Below are 7,050 nucleotides of genomic sequence, written 5' to 3'. Positions count from 1 at the left end.
TTCTCTTCCCTTCCCTTCCCTTCCCTTTCCTTCCCTTCCCCTTCCTTCCCTTCCCTTCCCCTTCCCTTCCTTTCCCTGTCCCTTTCCCTTTCCATTCCCTTTCCCTTTCCCTCTCCCTCCCTCCCTGCCCCCTTCCCCTCTCCCTCCCCACCTTTCTTAGATAGGATGTCACTATGTTGTCAATGCTGCCCAGGCTGACCTCAAACTCATGATTTGCCTTATTCAGGCTTTTGAGTAGCTGGTATTACAGGCTCACACCATGGAACCTGACTTTATTAACTTATTTATTTTTAGTGCTAAATAATATTTTGTTTCTTAGCAGTATTAAAGTTAATTTAATCCATTTATCAACTGAAAGAACACCCTACTTGCCTCTTTTAGAAAGTATTAAAATCTTTGTTGCATGTGTCCATGTACAAATTTTTGTGGACATAAAGTTTCAATTCTCTTGAGTACCTACCCAAGAGCACTACTGCTGGCTCATTATCTTAGTTACTCTTCTCTTGTTGCTGGGACAAATACCCAACAGTCAAAATGAAGGAAGAAAAGATTTATTTAGCTTACAGTTACTGGAGGTTTCAGTCCATACTCAGCTGACTCCAAGGCAGAGTGGCACACAGCAGAAGGCAAACTTTCATGGTGGTGGCAAAGAGCAAGAGCACAAGGGAGGGGTAGCAGCAGCTCAAGCAGCTAGCTTCTCTTCCCACCTTACGTTGTAATGCAAATCATCTGCCCCAGGGCAGGTGCAGCATCCACACCCACAATAATCAATCACAAAGTGCTGAAGCTGCCCCAAGACTGCATGAGGCTTTGTGGGGAACACCTATACACAAACCATAACACTCATATAGTAAGGCTGTACTTAGTTTTGTCTTCCCAAGTGACTGTGGCATTTCTACATTCATACCAGCAATGAACAGAGCTGCTGCCACTCTCCATACTCACCAGCATTTGGTGGTGTCAGTGTTCTAGGTTTGAATCACTTTAATAGACATCTAACGATAGCTTACTATTTTATTTTGGATTTTCATGATAACAGAGATGTAGATCCTCTTTCCTATACTAATTTTCCATTTATAAACCTCTGTTATTTTCTTCTTGTTGAGTCTTAAAGTTTTTTTAATGTTTCTTTTTTTTTTTTTTACAATTTTCATTTAAATTTAACTTGTCATAATTTGTTATGAATATACAAAGACAACAAACTTTTAAGACATTGTATTTACTAAGATTCTGAAAACAGCTTTATATAATGAGATACAGAATACCAGGTCTGCCACTCAACTTGTTTGTAAGTCTCAGATTCAGTATGAGGTTGTTTAAAACAAAACTCAAATGCTGCTTTTTACATGCTCAATATCTTGGCAAGGGTGCCATTGAACATAGTAATAAACTTGACACAGTACAAATAAGAGTTAACAAAAGCTAAACATTGCAGCCTAAACAACATTCATACAAAAAATAAATAAATAAAGTAACTATCATTGGTTACATGAAACTTTCCTTATTGGCTAAAACTTAACAGTATAAAACATGCATTTTAGAGTCTTTACTATTAAGTTCAAAAAGTACCAGTGTCTTCATGAAACAATTCCTCTCCAAAGCCAAAGTAGAGTCAAAAATTAATTCAAATGACGTAACACATTCTAAAGCTAAAACACGTTCAGTTTTTGTTGATGTGGAGGTATGAACTCAGAGCTTTGGGGCATTCTCATGCTGCAAATGGCTGTTTCTCTGGTTCTCTCAAAGCAGCAGATGACAAAGTCTACAGATGCCATTAAGCTCAATAAAGGGCAAGAGGGCTTGTACCCAGGTCTGACCTCTCCAGGAAGCATGGCTACTGTGCCCACCAAAGTAGGAAGAGTGAAGACCAAAGGCACACTATTCTGCTAGCTAAAGAGATAGCAAACCAACCCTCCTTCCACCCTAAAAGCTCCTTCCCAAGGTAAATAAAAAGTATACAAGGGTGAAAAAATTAGGGTACACTTATCTACAGAGTTAGGATTTCAAAACGTTAATGTAATCCCTACTTTAAAAAATTTAACTAGAGTCATCTGGCCATTTCTGATTACATTTAAGATGTATCCAGATTCATTTCCTATTGATTTATCATTAGATACTTCTAGTCAAAAATATTAGCTTTTTTCCCAAATATTTTAGCCATGTGTGTGTGACTGCAGTGTGTTATCTCCCAGGTTATCCTGCAGTGGAGGAGAAAAAGAAGATGTTCAAGCAGCAAGCAACAATTGTGACCCTTTCACATAGTGGCATTGGAGTGCCTATTGAATAGTCCAGGAATGACTCTCAGAACAAGAAAATTCAGCATGTTCGTAAATATATCATAATTTCACAGTTGAAATTTCTTTAGGCATTGCACTTTCTTCATAGGGAGTCCTGTTATTATTATTATTTTTTTTTAATTTTATGGTGACTCAGAACTTGAACTAGCAGCCTTCTTTTTTTCTTCTTACTGTGTTTCTTATGCTTCTTTTTCTTTTTCTTTTTGTTTTTTTTTTCTGTTGCTTTTTTTCATTCTTCACTGCTTTTTTTCTTTTTTGCTCGTACCTCTTCAGTATGATCTGATTCTGACAAGGACTCAGATGAAGAAGGTTTATCTTCAGGATACATCTTTCTTTTCTTCGTAAGTCCTTTAATGTCCTTTTCTTTCTCAGTTGTATCCTTTGACTTCTTTTTCTTTTTTAAACTATCCTTACTGTCTGACTCAGTTTCTGACAGGGAGCTTTCAGAAGATTTATATGAATGGTGCTTCTTTTTCTTTCTCCTTTTTGCATGCTTCTTTTCCTCATCCTCAGAATCTGAAGAACTGCTGGAAGAATCAGAGCTCAATGAAGAAGAAGATGAATAACTACCAGATTTTCTTCTTTTCTTTCTGTTTTTTTTTTAATTTTTTGAATGAGCTCTCATTTCCACTTAATTTCTCTCTGTGCTTTTCTAGTTCTTTCTTCCAATTCTCATTTATTTTTGTTCTTCAAATTTAGGCAAAGTCTTAGAGCTTTTCTTTTTCTTTTCTAGTTGCTCTTTCACTTCTTCCCAGGTAGGCCAGGGTCAATTCAGATAATCCTGGATTGTTGGCCCTGAAGACTGGATTGGGCCTCTTGATCTGTCCATTGCTATTGGGTTCATGTAGGCACCTGATTATCCCATTTCCACATCCTGCTGGACAGAGTGCACAGTTAAGACGAGTTTTTTTTTTTTAATGTTTTGGATAACAGGTCTTATGTGTCTTTAGTATATCTGGAGCATGTCTTATTCTCTTGTCATTATTTTTCACATAGCAGAAATTTTAAATTGTAATGAAGTCCTAATTGTTAATCATTTCTGTCCTCGATCATACATTTGTTCTATCTAATGTGTTATTGTCTTCCCAAGGCCATCTAGCTCTCCCTATGCTTTCTTCTAGGGATTTTATAGTTTCATATTTTATCTTTAGTTGTGTGACTTGTGAGTTATGTCATGAGGGAGAGAAGGTCTGTATCTAGATTCACTTGCTTGAATGTGGATGTCTGTAGAGAGCCCTTTTTGGTCCTTATATCGGTCCAGGAAGCTTATATTTGTAATCCCATGCATAAGTTATTGGAGTCCCATCAAGTTATTTCCAATCTACCACTTCCAGTGCAACCCATAGTGAGAATAAAGACATTAAGGCATATTTATAATCATGGGGAGCCAAGGGGTCCTAAGTTCAGCCATGGGAATGGCTATCTGGAACAAAGGCCTTGACCCAGGGCTGAATTCAGGCTTTATTCAGTAATGAAGAAGGAGTGGCTTGAGGATGAATGACTGAGAATTACAGGAAGTAGGTAAGTACTGTGAGCTGGGCTAGGTAGGAGGCCTGCATTTGTCTCTGCAATATGCAGAGAGAAGGATATGCAGAAAACATAATTTGCATTATACTATTGAGATAGTATCTAATGTTTTGGGGTTCAGTGCTTCAGCTCTAATGTGTAATTTTCAAGCCCCAGGAAGTCATAATCTCTATCTTGATGCTCAATCCCAGCTGACAGCGTGGAGCCTTGTCTCTTCATCCTGTCTTGACCAGGCTCATATTAAAGAGCAGCAGGGGGTGACCAGATAGCTCAGCAGACTAAAATACCTGCTTAGATAGAGGCAGGGACTGGGGTTCGATTGCTGGCATGTTGTTTCAGCCCCGCCCACAGGGTGTGCTGAGATGGTTAAGACTGGGTGGTGGCAAGCACCTGTAATCCCAGTGCTTGGGAGGCTGAAAACAGGAAGATCACTATGGGTCCAATCTGTGTAGTGAGACCCTGCAGACCTTGTATGAAATATATAAAGAGCAGCAGTTGTGGGTTATCAGGGAAATGTGCATGCCACCTTCAAAGACTACCACCAGTGCCTTGGCTAGACAAATACGTGTTGCTTAAAGCCAGTTGAAGTGACAAGGAAAAATCCTAGTCAGATCTGTACCTATCAATACATGAAAATAGGGACAGGCATGGCCGAAATGGGGACAGCTGCTCTTCTTTCAAGAAGAGTCACCTAGGTGGTCCTCAACAGATGTCCATTACATATTTAAACAAATGTACACCACCATTTCTTCTGAGCACCCCAGCCCATTTCTGAGTCCTCTGGAGTTGTGTCCACAATGAGCCTTTAGAAGTTTGTCAGTGGCATTTCTTGTTTCTCTACCTGGAACCAATACCAATGAGGTTTTTGCTCGGGTAAGTTGTGCTTACCTGTATGTGCCTGACAGTCTCTGCAATTATGGAGTCAGCTAGGCTTCCATCCAGATTTCAAAGAAAAGCCTGGGTTTCAGGGAAGAAGCACCTGATACAGCAGTGCATGAACTTATGGGAATGAAGATAAACATGTAGTGGAGTCTTTAGGAAGTCAACTATGTCAGGAATATGGGGCATCGTGGGTAGGAAGCTGCAGGGATGAATGAAACCAGCCCAAGATGAAGACCACATGTTCTCCAACCAACAGAGCCATAGTGGTGGGGCCACACAATATCTCTGGAATTTATGTCTCACTACCAGATGCCAGATAGCAAGGTATGGGACTTAATTTTGTCCTGCTGAATTTATGTCCTGCTTTGGTCCTAGTCTTTTTATCTCCACATTCTTCCATTTTAGAAGAATGTGGCCCTGTACCATTATATCTTGGGATAATATAATTTTTGTCTTTTATTTTTACAGAAGTTCACAGCTAAGAGTTTTCATTTAGTCTCAAAAAAGATTCTGATTGAGTCTTTTTAGAAATAGTGGACTTGTTGAGACTTTGGGAAAGAGATTCTGTTTCCAGTTACATGCAGTTTAGTTGTATCTTGTTAGGTAGAATGACTAATGTCTTGTATTTATTTGAAGATTATGTATGGCTTAAGGACGTGTTTTAATGTCAAATTAAGAAAAGATGAAATGTGCTAGTTAATGGTGGTTGTCCTGGATATGTCCAGAGGAGTAATAAAGTTAATGGTGATTGTCCTAGATACGTCCAGAGGATTAATAAAGCACATTTTTGTTTCTGACTGGCTGAGTAAAAGGAATATGACCTGAGGTATTATATATGGTCCCTTGGTCCTTCCCCTACATCATTGTTTTCTGCTCTGCTTTACAGCTGGCATGAACTAAGCAACTTTACTTTGCCACACTTTTCTACCAACATGTTTTTTCTTTGAAGCCTGCCAACCATGGACTGAGTCCCCTGAAACCATAAGCCAAATAGGACATGTAGTTGCATAGTCTCTTAAATTGTGAGAGCTGAGTATTGTGCTCTAAGTAATGGGAAGCTGGCTAATGCCATGCCCCACCCCAATTTGGCCAAAATTTTAGTTCCCTTTAAAACTTTAAAATGGTGGTAACTCAGTCTATATCAGATAAGTACTAACATCTTTCCAATTTTTTTCCACTTCCATACTTGATATCTTGATGGAATTGAGTCATGGCTCAGTAGTAGAGTTATTGCCTTACATGCACAGGGTCCGTGGTTCCATCTCCAGCACACACACACACACACACACACACACACACACACACACACAAACGGAATTGAGAGGACATTGTTTGAAGTTGGACTCAGACATTTTAGAAATGATAAGATAGCACATAGCCTAAACCCATTTGTGAAGGAATTTATCTTTTCTTCTGGGTCTATGGTCTATTTTCTCTGAGGTTTTCTTTGTCTGATATAGCATAATTGATCCATACATAATTGTGTATGGCTGTTGAACTTGTGGTGTTTTCTGTCAGCCGGATAAAGATCCAGCTTGATCATTGCTAGCTTTCATGAACCATCTGATGTCTGGTGTTTCTCCTGTCAAGCTCTGGGCTGAGAAACATATTCTGCAGTTCTATGCCACACAGCTCTATCATACCATAATGACCCCCATTCAGATAAATTCCAGAGGTAGATGGCCTTTGACTTCCACTCTTAAAGTCCCATTGTATGTAAGACCTTCCAGGCCCTTCTATTGCACATGGGAGTGCAGGCTGGACAGGAGGCCCACTTAAGTTGATTTCCCTTCCTAGACATGATGAGCTGTTACTTCCTAGTCAATTAACAGGTGAAGGTGGACGTAAATGGTAGCTGCTCTTGTATTCTACAAAGAAATCTGTTCAGTCAGTCACACATCTGTGGTCACAACCCTCTCTACTTTGAGTTTTCTGTTCAAACTAATATGATTTGTCTCCACTACGTTAGTCTGGAGAATGTGGTTAGGAAGGTCATAACCCATTGCCTCTTTTCCTTTTTTCCTTCACCTTCTCTCAAAACCAAAATGCATCCATACAAAGCTTTTCATCTCCTGTTCTTCTTTGATGAGACAGTATTCATATCAGACTCTTTCTTAATGAAGTGGGCTTCCCTGTTCCTTTTTCCCTGGAGCAAAGGGGTAGATGAAAATACATGGATTATTCCAGTGACATTGATGGGAGCTGTGTTTCTGATTAAAGACTTAGACATTTATGCAAGCCAGTATAACCCTTGAAAAAAAATACAGCAACCATAATCCTCTACAAACACTTGCATAATAAAGCTTATTCCACATCTTACAAAACCATTTACATGAACTTTCTC

The 7,050-nt window shown here is 39.2% G+C and overlaps 1 pseudogene; it reads right to left on the bottom strand.

Moving 5' to 3' along the window:
- Nucleotides 1-2,419: 2,419 nt before the first annotated feature.
- LOC101583312 lies at nt 2,420-3,141 on the bottom strand (annotated as a pseudogene).
- Between the last annotated feature and the right edge of the window lie 3,909 nt (nt 3,142-7,050).

Source organism: Octodon degus, unplaced genomic scaffold (genome assembly GCF_000260255.1).
Source record: "Octodon degus isolate 3935 unplaced genomic scaffold, OctDeg1.0 scaffold00124, whole genome shotgun sequence".
Lineage (NCBI taxonomy): Eukaryota > Metazoa > Chordata > Mammalia > Rodentia > Octodontidae > Octodon > Octodon degus.
Note: the sequence above shows the minus strand (reverse complement) of the source record. Positions and strands in the feature narration are given on the sequence as shown.